The 11,925-nt window shown below is 38.7% G+C and overlaps 1 long non-coding RNA gene across 1 annotated transcript in view; it reads right to left on the minus strand.

Moving 5' to 3' along the window:
• LOC135105072 (uncharacterized) overlaps nt 1–5,265 on the minus strand; it is a 23,451-nt gene extending 18,186 nt beyond the window's left edge. The window contains exon 1 of the long non-coding RNA XR_010270685.1: nt 4,561–5,265. This is a non-coding gene — a long non-coding RNA (uncharacterized LOC135105072). The remainder of the gene's footprint in view (nt 1–4,560) is intronic.
• Between the last annotated feature and the right edge of the window lie 6,660 nt (nt 5,266–11,925).

An 11,925-nucleotide genomic window follows, 5' to 3' on the forward strand; every position in this document is an offset into this window, starting at 1 on the left:
AACTCCCAATAATGAGAGAGAGAGAGAGAGAGAGAGAGAGAGAGAGAGAGAGAGAGAGAGAGAGAGAGAGAGAGAGAGAGAGAGAGAGAGAGAGAGAGAGAGAGAGAGAGAAAAGAAAAAAAAAATAAAGAAACATACGTTAACTCACTAAACAATAATATCCTACAATAGCAATGTTTTCTTTATCACTTACATGTCTTGTTTATCTCTTACACGTAATACATCACCTTTTAAATTTGGATGCAGGAGGAAGATCTGAGAATAATTCCTAATAATCCAAACATGGAACGTGACAGCATTAGCATCGGAAACGTTATCGTCCCGGAGCAACTGAGCATCAACTATTGTCCAAATATATCACGGTGGAGATGCTGCTGCTGGCTTCCTGTCTGTCCGGCTCCGTCTCTGTCTGGCTCTGTCTGGCTCTGTCTCTGTCTGTCTCTCTCTCTCTCTCTCTCTCTCTCTCTCTCTCTCTCTCTCTCTCTCTCTCTCTCTCTCTCTCTCTCTCTCTCTCTCTCTCTCAACAAATACACCCAAGTATTCCAGTATAAACTCAGTGGTGACAAAACATGAAATCAAATGCCCTTCCTTCTCATCAACGGCGCAAATTAATAATTTTCCTTCACTGAGCGAGAATATGTAAAACTGTATCATGTTATTTCTTTATGTCGCATTTTTCTTAACCTGTGTCTGCGGCAGGTCAAGCATATTCTCAATAGAGTGGCTTCACGTGGCCTCCAGAGGGGCTTAGATGAACGCCAGAAAAATGCGCTTGGTTGCAAATCAGAGGAAGTTGGGAGTCATGACTTGTGGTATTTTTGCAGCACGAGTTTATTACTTCACTAATTGCCACTGAGGTACATTGTTGGTGCATCATTGTCTGGCCTGCAATATTAAGACTTGTATATACTGTGAACGTTTAGATAATAAAGTGCTTCATAACTTTTTTCGCCTTAAATTATTTTGATTTACTTAATTATTCCTTACTTATTTTTCTGTTTTATTTACTTGTTCGCTGGTTAGTTAGTAAGTTAATTAGTTAGTAAGTTGGTTAGTTAGTTAATTAGTTAATTGGTTGGTTAGTTAGATAGGTTTGTATGTAAGAGGATCTGGTCTGGCCAAGGATTTCAGAAAGGTAGAAAAAAGGTCCACTGCCGAAAGGATTATTAAAAATTGGAGGAGAATTGTCTTGTTTGGTTTATTATCGTATTTATTTTACGTATTTTTCATTTTTGCCCGGTGAGGGAGGCCAAAAATAAGAAAAACACTAAAACTTAAAAGAGACCATTTTTCTTTATGACCCAAGCTAGTGTTGAGCCCAGGGATCACATTGGAAGGGAAAGCAAGGATCGATATTCCGGCATACGAGGGGCAGGGAAGGGGGGAGGAAAGGATGAAAGAAGAACGCAGGGGATGGAAGGAAGGAAAGAAGGATAGGGAGAGGGACGAGAGGAATAGAAGGGAGAAAAGAAGGAAGAAAAGAGAGACACAAAAGGATGAAAAGATGAAAAGGAGGAAAGAATGGAGGTCGGGGCATGCAAAATTGGAGGGATGGAGGGAAGAAGAGAAGCGAAGTGAAGCTATAAAAAAACAAAAAATTCTTGTGTGGTGTCGCAACAACTACAGTCATGTAGAGCTGAATTATAAAATTGCACGCAAATACTAGTAATATTAAAATGAAAGTTGAAAGTAACAAAAATACGATATAGTTCAAATTTAAAAGAACAAAACAAATGAAACTAAAAACTACAAATTGAGCGGGCTGCGATTTGAATGTACTTATTGCAAATGAGCGGTTACTGAACCCAGGGAAGGAGAGAGAAAAATTAGGAATGGATGGAGAAAATGAGGGAAGAACACTAGAGATGGAAAGAAGTAGGGAGGGATTGAAAGCGAGACATGATAGATAGAAGAAAAGGAGAGAAGGCTGAGGAGAGAAACATTTAGAAGGAAGGAAGAAGACAAAGAAACACATAAGACGAAAGAATGAAGGAAGAGAAGAAGACAAGGAAGAAGATAAAAAAGAAGAAAATACATGTAGGGGGAAAACATGGAGGAAAAAGGGATACGAGGGACAGAAGGGAAAGAAGGAGGTAGGTAAGGGAGAAGGGAAGGATTCGGGCGGGGTCTGGCGCCACAGAGAGCACCATTAAGTCAGTCTGGGCAGGTTCTGGTGACATATTCACGACCACAACTTCCGAGTCCAGCGAGGTATTGCCGTGTTGTAAGGCTGTTCCTTCCTGAGACACGGCTTGGCGGCCCGTGCACTCTCCCCAGCAAGACCGAGGGGCAAGCTGGGAGACGCAGTGGTTAGGACGGGAAGTGTGTGACGGGGATGACAGTGACGTGGACGTGGAGAGAAAGAGGGAGAGAGAGAGAGAGAGTGAAGGGGGAAGGGGGGACGTAAGTATGTAGTTGGGTAAGGATAGTTTAAATGTTTGTAATGTTTATTATGATTATTTTATTTTATTTTATAGCAAGCAAGTAATTATTATTATGTTCATGAGTTCCCGCGCACATGTATCATCTTCATCTGTGCAGGACGTGAGCACTGAGCAGGCAATTCATCACGCTGAATTATGATCTTTTATTTCATTTTATCATTATATATATATATATATATATATATATATATATATATATATATATATATATATATATATATATATATATATATATATATATATATATATATATATATATATATATATATATATATATATATATATATATATATATATATAATATTTTTTTTTTTATCTCAAACTCACATTCCCCCAAATTCAGTAAGAACAATTACTGCCAGCATGCACTTGGTAGATGATATTATTATTACTATTACTACCCTCGTCATCATCATCATCATTATCATCATCATCATCAATAACAACAATAAAAGGAAAAAAAAAGTTTCCTGATAATTACATAAATGGGGAAAGCAGCACTAGAAGCAAGGTGGGTTGACAGGCACGTGTGTGTGTGTGTGTGTGTGAAAGAGAGGTCTATGCGGGCTCTAAACTTTATCGTGCACCTGCGCTTCACTGATATCCACACCCACGTTATCATAGCCTTGTACCCACACCCAACACATTACTCACACCCACCCTACAACCACAAAGAACAACAGACCTGCCCTCTGGCGAAGAATAACTGGTTCATGATGACCAGGGAGGGAACACGCCAACGCCCCAAGGAAGATCGAATACATGCGAGTTATCATGTACCATATATATTATTAATAGTACCAATGCATTATGTACAGTAGTAACAGCAGTAGTAGTAGTAGTAGTAGTAGTAGTAGTAGTAGTAGTAGTAGTAGTGGTAGTATATGAAGGAACAAACATAGTCCATAATGCAGTATAAGTATTAATAGTATATACGATACAACCCATCAACTCCCCAATTCCTCTTTGCTAACTTCATTTGAGGACGTCAGGTGGCAGTGCTACCGCTGGATCGGAGCTTCAGTTCATAGTTTAGGAGATTCTTGATTCGAACTACCTCGCTAATGTCCATCCTTGCATATGCCACGATCTCTGCTGTGTGTGTGTGTGTGTCTGTGTGTGTGTGTGTGTTGGCGGGACAGAGAGAGTGATAGGGCGATTGGTGACGATGAGGCTTTTCCGCGGCCAATTCTATTTACGGCCCGCTTGAGGGTTGTTGAGCGGCAAGAAACATTCGAGGCGGGATACGCGCGTCTTGGGATTAAAACTTACTATTCACAACTCTGTCCCCATTTCTCTCTCTCTCTCTCTCTCTCTCTCTCTGCCCTTTTGTGGTGTATTATTTTTTTTGTATTTTTTTTTTTCTATTATTAGAGTCCTTCACTGTTATGGGCTGAAGATAACTGACAAATAGTGGTTTATTATTTTCACTGTTCTATATTTCTATTGATTCATATCCTCATTTATTAACCTATTTCGAAACAGGTACAGTAAAGATATATAAAAAAAAAGAAACTATTAATTTAAAAACCCAACTCTTGCTATATCAATATCCACTAAACTAACAGTAATAACAATATCCATAAAACAATAACAACAACAATGTCAAATACAGGACTTTTTTTTTTTAGGTCTCTCTCGTTGCGGTAAACTTTTAATAATAATTTCCCTTGAATGCAAATATTAAGCATACTAATTAACTTTCTCATCAATCAGTCATTTGAAATTTTTCTAACCTAATGCCCACGTGTATGTGTGTATGTGTGTGTGTGTGTGTGGCAGACTCGAGCAGTATTGTGGGTCTCTGTAGGTGGTTAGTGAGGTGAGGTCCCGTCGCCTTTATGTCCCTGATGAGGAATATCGGAATTTTATGGAGGAGACGAACAGCGGAGCGTGAAGACCAAGGCAGGGTGTATTTAGCGCGCGTGTGTGGGAGAATGTGTGATGGAAGTTCAGGGACAAAATGGTGCGTTTTGTTTCATCTGTTGTGTTCGTTTCACATACATAGCGTGTAGCACTGTATCTGCGTACTGGCATTGATCCCAACCAACGAAAAACACAAAAGTACAAAACAGAATTACAGCGAATTAATCAAAAGTTATTTAATAGTACTTACCAAACCCCAACTAGCAGTAGCACCACCACAAGCAGCAGCAGCAGCAATAGTAGTAGTAGTAGTAGTAGAGTAGTATAGTAGTAGTAGTAGTAGTAGTAGTAGTAGTAGTAGTAGTAGCTGTAGTCTTGCCAATATTCACTTCACTTAACAATCCAATAACTTTTATCACCAATTATGTTTTTTTTTTTTCTATGACACATTTACACAATATCTTTCCTACGTCCACGCCACACTCAATACACAGAACGTAATGTATAAATATCACTACAACAGCATTCAATTTTTTTTTTTTTTTTTTTTTTTACGCAGCAGGTTAGATAAGAGTTCACGTGCTCGCCCGCACTCCACCACGCTGGCAGTCACTGAGAGGGCGAGGCAGCACCGAGACACTCCCCGGTGTGGGATAGACCGCTCGCTTGTCTCGTTTGAAAAGGAAGATGCATCGCCAGTATTACACAGCCTGACCACCGCCTCTACCCCAACCACACAAAATTATTGCATCATTTATAGTGCTTCGCAGCCTCTCTTCCTCCCTCGAGACTCACAGGAAATGGAGTACTATGTCTCCTTGCTTCTTCCTGTGTTGTAAATTTTATTAAGGGATACTTGCACTAGTAGTGTGGGTTGCCACATATTGAATTCTATAGGTGTTGTGCTTGATGTGGAAATAAGTTGCGTGTTTTGGGAGATGGTAGGGTGTATCTAGTGAGGCTTATTTTATTATCGAATATTAAGTAAGGTTAAAAGAAACAGCTGATGTACACATATTTGTTGGATAGTCTTAGCTTAAATATTTATTGGTCATTCTTTTTGCTGATCTTTTCCTGTAGTAGTAATAGATTCTTCTGTCCTTTGGGAGGTGTCTTATGTAAGTCAATGGCGTTTTAGAGTTTCCCTATTTTCTTAAGTTCTCGTGTAAAAAAAAGAAAAAAAAAACTATGGGTGTTCGACATGTCATTGCAGATGAATTGGGCGAATCAATATAGAAGGGGTAAGAGATTAAAACAGAACGACATATTCAAGAAAACGAGTGGAGGAGATTACTCAAGTTTAGGTACTCCAGATGGAAATATGAACCGATGAGGACAAAGACACGCCACATTCCATTGTTCCAATATTTTGTAAAGCTATTTGTCATATATAAAAAAACTATACAATATTCACGTAACAACTTTCATCACGATAATTGTGAGTGGAAACCCTATCTACTTTCTTTGCGATGTTACTGCTATTTCTCATACATATTTTAAAACTTAAACTGTAAATTGCTATGAAATAATTTACATATAATTTGCCTATACGAATAAATCCTTCAGGCAGGGCACAGGTAAGCAATATAAAGCTGTGAATGAATTAAGAACACCCTCGGAGGAGCTGTTCCCGCCCATCTAATTATTCTATTCAAAGGGAGGCAGGAAATATGGCTGGGGGATCCTGAATGGGTCGTAGAGGCGGCATTTCCCGTCTTCCAGATCTAATTTACAACCTTTCATTCGTAATTTGTATCCTTCACAAGATCTAAAGCTTCCGCAATATTGGCGGTGCAGGACAAAGCTAGCCTACCGTCACCGCCGCCCGTCTGTCTCCTGCTGGGAAAAAAAGGGGGGGAAAAAAAAAAGGAAGCCTATAATGTGTTTTGTTTCGAGAAAGAATGACAGTTTCTAGTCTAGTGATGAGTTGTGTGGGGAGAGGCATGTCGGGATGGTTAGGTGGATGGCTCGATTTATCATTTATACATTTTTCTTACTGGTTTATAATGCTTTGAATGAGTCTGTGTGGTTTTGAATCAGCCGTATATTTCATTAAAGGTCCAGAGTGTGTGTGTGTGATTCCTGTGTGTGTTGACCAAACGTTGAATTTCCATTACAGAGCGAAGACAAATAATGTAAAACGGGAATAATTCTAACGTTTCTTTTCATAATTTTATCCTCTTATTAATGCAGTAGTTTTCCTCTTCATCCGCTCCCCAGCCTAGAAATAACCTTGTAGAAAATATACTTCTGTAAGGAAAAATAAAACCAGGTGAATAACATGATAATGAGAGCAATACTAGAACTTTAGGCATGAACAATTTGTAAAGCCAACAAGCTGTACACAGCACGATAGGATATAAAAGATATTACATGCTCTTACGTTGTATACAAAAAAAGGTAAGATAAAGAGTAGAATAAGAAGAATGCAAAAACAAAAATGTATGTAGGAGATAATGATAAGATAAATATTAAGATAACAAATAAAGACGAAAACAGATAAATAACAAACATAAAAAAAAAAAAATATTGTGACTATACAGATCCAGAATTTTCAAAAACCACAAAATAAAGAAAAATGAAGAACAAAGAGCAAAATAACACAAAGGCAAAAAAATTATACAAACAGGGAAACATTAATTACGTGCAAGAACAATATTACAGGCATATGTATAATTTCGAAATACAAAAGGAACACAAAACAAGTTCAAACAATGCGATACCATAACACACACACACACACACACACACACACACACACACACACACACACACACACGAACAAAAAAAAAAAAAAGAAAAAAAACACTCACAAAAAAAAGCAAATAAATAATAAATGAAAACTAAAACACAAACAGGTAAATGATACACAGAAACAATATTAGTGGAACTGTAGGCATGTGTAATTTTCCGAGAGGGGGCAGCAGCATCCAGGTGTAAGAAAGCGAGGGCCAGGTGTGAGCGTTCCCACGACCACCGGCCAGGACGACCCTTGGGGGAAAAAGCTCCAGCGCACGTAAGTTTGAGAAATGTCCCGTGTAACGTGACCGGGCCGGACCAGTGGAGGGGAAGCGCTGGGCCAGAGCTGGGGGTTGGAAAAGGTAAAAGCTTGCGATAAACAATAATATAGCCTTTTATTACTGTTCGTGAAAAGAGATAAGAGATAACACGTTCACGGGCGATATACTGAGGGATGCATGCTAGGGAGAGAGAGAGAGAGAGAGAGAGAGAGAGAGAGAGAGAGAGAGAGAGAGAGAGAGAGAGAGAGAGAGAGAGAAGGGTAGACAAGAAAACAGATACAGAGAGACGGACAGACAAATAGACGTAGCCAGATACCATAGTACTCTTTTATATATATATATATATATATATATATATATATATATATATATATATATATATATATATATATATATATATATATATATATATATATATATATATATATATATATATATATATATATATATATATATATATATATATATATCACAGCAAGTAAAGTCACCAAACCTAAAGAGAAAACCCAAAGCAGCAATCAGGCCACACAAACCAGTGCCCATTGGAAAGGTGAAGTTGGTGGATAAGAAAGAAGAACAGAGTTTCATTTTCTTCTTCCCTCTGTAATCAAATTCGGGAAGGCTGGTGGCGGCTCTTTCCATTGTACGCGGAAGCAGGACACGGGCAGGCAGGAAGAGGGAGAGGGGGGAGCAGCAGCAGCAGCAGCAGCAGCAGCAGGCAGCAACAGGCTCGCCAAGAACAATAAGGATGCAACTCATCATGTTAACAATCGCCAAACTTTGTTGCGTGGGAAGGTTATGGCAGCGGGAAGGTGGTAATGTGCGGCCCGATGGTGGCTGTAACTGTGAGGAAAGTGGTTCGAGGCTCCGAGCAGCCTCGCCTGTCTCGACTCTTCCTCATCGTTATGCATGCACTTGTTTCAAACTTGGGTGATGCTTTTTCGCCGCATTTTTTTTTTTTTTTTCCTTTTTCGGCAGGCTACCGATTCACCGTCCGTCACCTGCCAATGGGTCGTCCATGAGGCAGCAGTGGCGGCGGCGGTGTTGGGTCCGCGTGGGTTCTTGTATGTCTCCTGACGAAATGGTCGTGGTGGTGGTGATGGTGGGAGTGGTGCTTGAACTGGTGTAACCCTCATAGAACGCAAGTATTATCCTCTTTACTTTGTCATATAAAAGGAGGTAAATGAAAAATTTCTTAAAAATTACCTTTGTGAAGAAAAAAAATATACTGTTTCATTCGAGTGAATCAATCACTAAACTTTCACCATGAATATACATATGAGCTATTGTAGCAAGTGTGTACGGTGTATACTATTTACTGTTATCATAATTATGTTCTTTAATTACTCAATTTGAAAAAAAAAATAATTGGAAGTTATAATAAAGTTAGCCAAAAGGGATAGGAATTAAACACGAAAAATGATCGACTCCATACACTTCCATATACATGTTTCGCCATCAACACTCACACCAAAACTTTGCCACACATTTCCTTTGATTCGTACCCTAAGAAAAAAGAAGAAGAAGAAAAAAAAAAAAAGAGGAAAAGTTAAAAAGTTACGTAAACCTTTGTTATTTCCCGGGAGCTCGTGCACATAAAAAAAAAAAAAAAAAGAGTTCCATGAAGCTTCGTAATTTTAAGAAAACTCGCACGCTTTCAAAGTTCAAGCAAGTCAAGTTTGATTCCTGAGAGGTGCCGCCCGTCATCTAATAGAATCGTTGAAAACAGACTCTATCTCGTCGCCGCGCTGTGGAAAGAGTTGACCATCATGACACCCGCGATCTGGCCACTCCACAAGTCAGTGTCTCCCCATCAAGGCCGAGGGGCGGTTATCACAGATTGCCTCTCGCTCACCGCCCATTACAGGTTCAGGGATCAATAGAGAGAGAGAGAGAGAGAGAGAGAGAGAGAGAGAGAGAGAGAGAGAGAGAGAGAGAGAGAGAGAGGAAGTCCGAGTCACCACCGAGACATGACCGACTTCCTCATTTTTGTGTTAAAAAACTTTTCACGAAACCAAAGCCTCAAGGAAACTGAGTTGGTTATGTTCTAAAGTATATATATATATATATATATATATATATATATATATATATATATATATATATATATATATATATATATATATATATATATATATATATATATATATATATATAATAGTTTGTCAGAAGAAAGTAGATATACAAAGATATACAGTAGATGTAAGTACAGGTATTTAATGGTAATTAGCTAAGAAAGATGATGCTCACAAATGTAAGATTAAATGTATATACAGAGGTTCATAAGAAGCTATTTATAAAAAAAAATCTATTTAGTATTATTCAAATCTTCGTTGGTTAGTTAGAGTTGATACAGATACAGCTGTTTAAAATTGTTCTTATTAATGTAGATAGGATGTCTATAGTTGGATGGTTAGTTAGTTACCTGATGGGTTAATTAAGCTGTTGGTTATCCAGATAATGTTTGTTAAAACAGGTTTTTAATGACTTGCAAATTAGTTATGTTAGTTAACTGTTGGTAGATTAACTGGTTAGATCTTTAGGTATTTAGTGAGTTTGTAACGACGCGCAAATTAGTTGTGTTCGTTAATTAGTAAATTATCAAGTTAATTTATCAGTTAATTAGTGTATATTGATACTTTCCTTGGAAAATTCCAAATTGTTCGAATCAGTTCGTAATCTTGTCAGTTAATTATTTACTTTGTGATTTTGAGGACTTGCAGTCTGGTCTTGTTAAAGTAAAAGCTGTGCAGGAAAGTAGCCATAATTTTTTTCCTGAGGTCATTCTGTCTGTCATGAAGGCATTTCTGGCTAAACAAAAGCTCGTGGCATAAAAATCCTGCTGTAAACGGCTTGGCATCGCTTTACAGATGCTACAAAAAAGATCTAATAGACTTTTGGGTCATACTGAGACTTACTGTCGCTGCTCCTTTGTCGCTGTAATGACGCCTGATTAATTAGAAAAAAAAGAAAAAAAATAGAGAGAAGGGAGAAAACTTGCCTTCAAATAACAAACACTTCTGCGAACGATATGAAAGCAAATATACACGTAAAGATGGAAGAAAAGCATCTCTTTGACGCACGCATAAGAGGCTTTCCTGGCGATTCTTGCATACATACCTGCTCGATTTCGGAAAATGTCGCGCCATTCCACCATAATAAATAATCAAACGTGTAGCATATTCAACGCGGGAAGCAACCAACATTCCTCCTCCTCCTCCTCCTGGTCTTCCTCCTCCACTTGGTTTTCCTCCTTCTCCTCCTCCTCTTCCTCCTCCTCTTTCCACCTCACCATACGTTCAATTAATACAACTGCTATAGCTCCTACGTCAACATTAATTATCCCTAAAGCATCTGAGGGAGTATACATCCCTCAACCTCAACTGGGAGTAATTATTCACCTGCCCCCCCCACACCACGTTCCCCCTCCACCCTCCTCTCTCTCTCCCGTCGCCACCTCTGCCAGACGGAAGGTCATGGAAGGTGGGGCTGAGCGCGGCAAGGGTGGGGTGCGTTAGGTTAGCAGATAAATTTACATGTGTGTGTTAGGTGGAGGCTGATGAAGTGTCTGGTGCTGAATTTAGTGGCTGGGTATTAGAGGAGATGATCTTTCTTTATTGTGTGTTTTTTTTTTGTGTGTGTTTGTGTGTTTGTGTCTCTCCGTGTGTGTGTGTGTGTGTGTGTGTGTGTGTGTGTGTGTGTGTGTGTGTGTGTATTTGTGTGTGGGTTCTTTGAGTTGCTTGGGTTTGTGTTGTCGGGGAAAGGTGGACGGCTGGAAGTGTGTGTGTGTGTGTGTGTGTGTGTGTGTGTATGTGATGTGGGGTTTATATGGATATTTTTTAGTGTGTAATGGATTTTTTTTTGGTGTGTGTGTGTTTTTTTTAGGTGGATTTTCTGTGTTTTGAGTGTTTTTGCTATTTCAGTATGTTTGGTGTGTACTTTGATACGTTTTTTTGCACCTATTGTGAGTATTTTTTTATGTATTTAGGCAGGTTTTTTATTATTATTATTATTATTATTATTATTATTATTATTATTATTATTATTATTATCATTATTATTATCATTATTATTATTATTATTATTATTTTGTTGTACATGATTTGCGTGTGTTTCTCTAGGTTAGAGTTTCTTATTAGGTCCACCGTCCACTTCATCTGTATACACCGCGCCTCCTTACACGAATATCAGACAATTAAAGAGGTTCTGTTGTTGCAGAGTCTAGGGTGAGAGGGGAGACTTTCCTTACCTGGCGTGGCGGTGTAACGTGCAAAGAGATAATATTCTGCGACAACACCACACTGGGAACGTCCAAGGAGATTTAATATACGAGAGAGACCAAGAGAGCAAGAGGGAGACTGGCAGACGTAGGCAGATGGAGAAATAGAGAGGCAGACACAGACAAAAGACAAAAAGACTAACAGACAGATAGAAAAATGGGAAGACAGACAGACGAGCAGGCTTTAAAAAACAAGACAGACAGACAGACAAGCTTTAATAGGAGGAAAAACAGACAAAAAAATAGATAGACAAACAAACAGGCACAGACAGGTATAGACAGAGAGATACATGTAGATACAAACGGAAAAAGAGAC

Source organism: Scylla paramamosain, chromosome 11 (genome assembly GCF_035594125.1).
Source record: "Scylla paramamosain isolate STU-SP2022 chromosome 11, ASM3559412v1, whole genome shotgun sequence".
Taxonomy (NCBI): domain Eukaryota; kingdom Metazoa; phylum Arthropoda; class Malacostraca; order Decapoda; family Portunidae; genus Scylla; species Scylla paramamosain.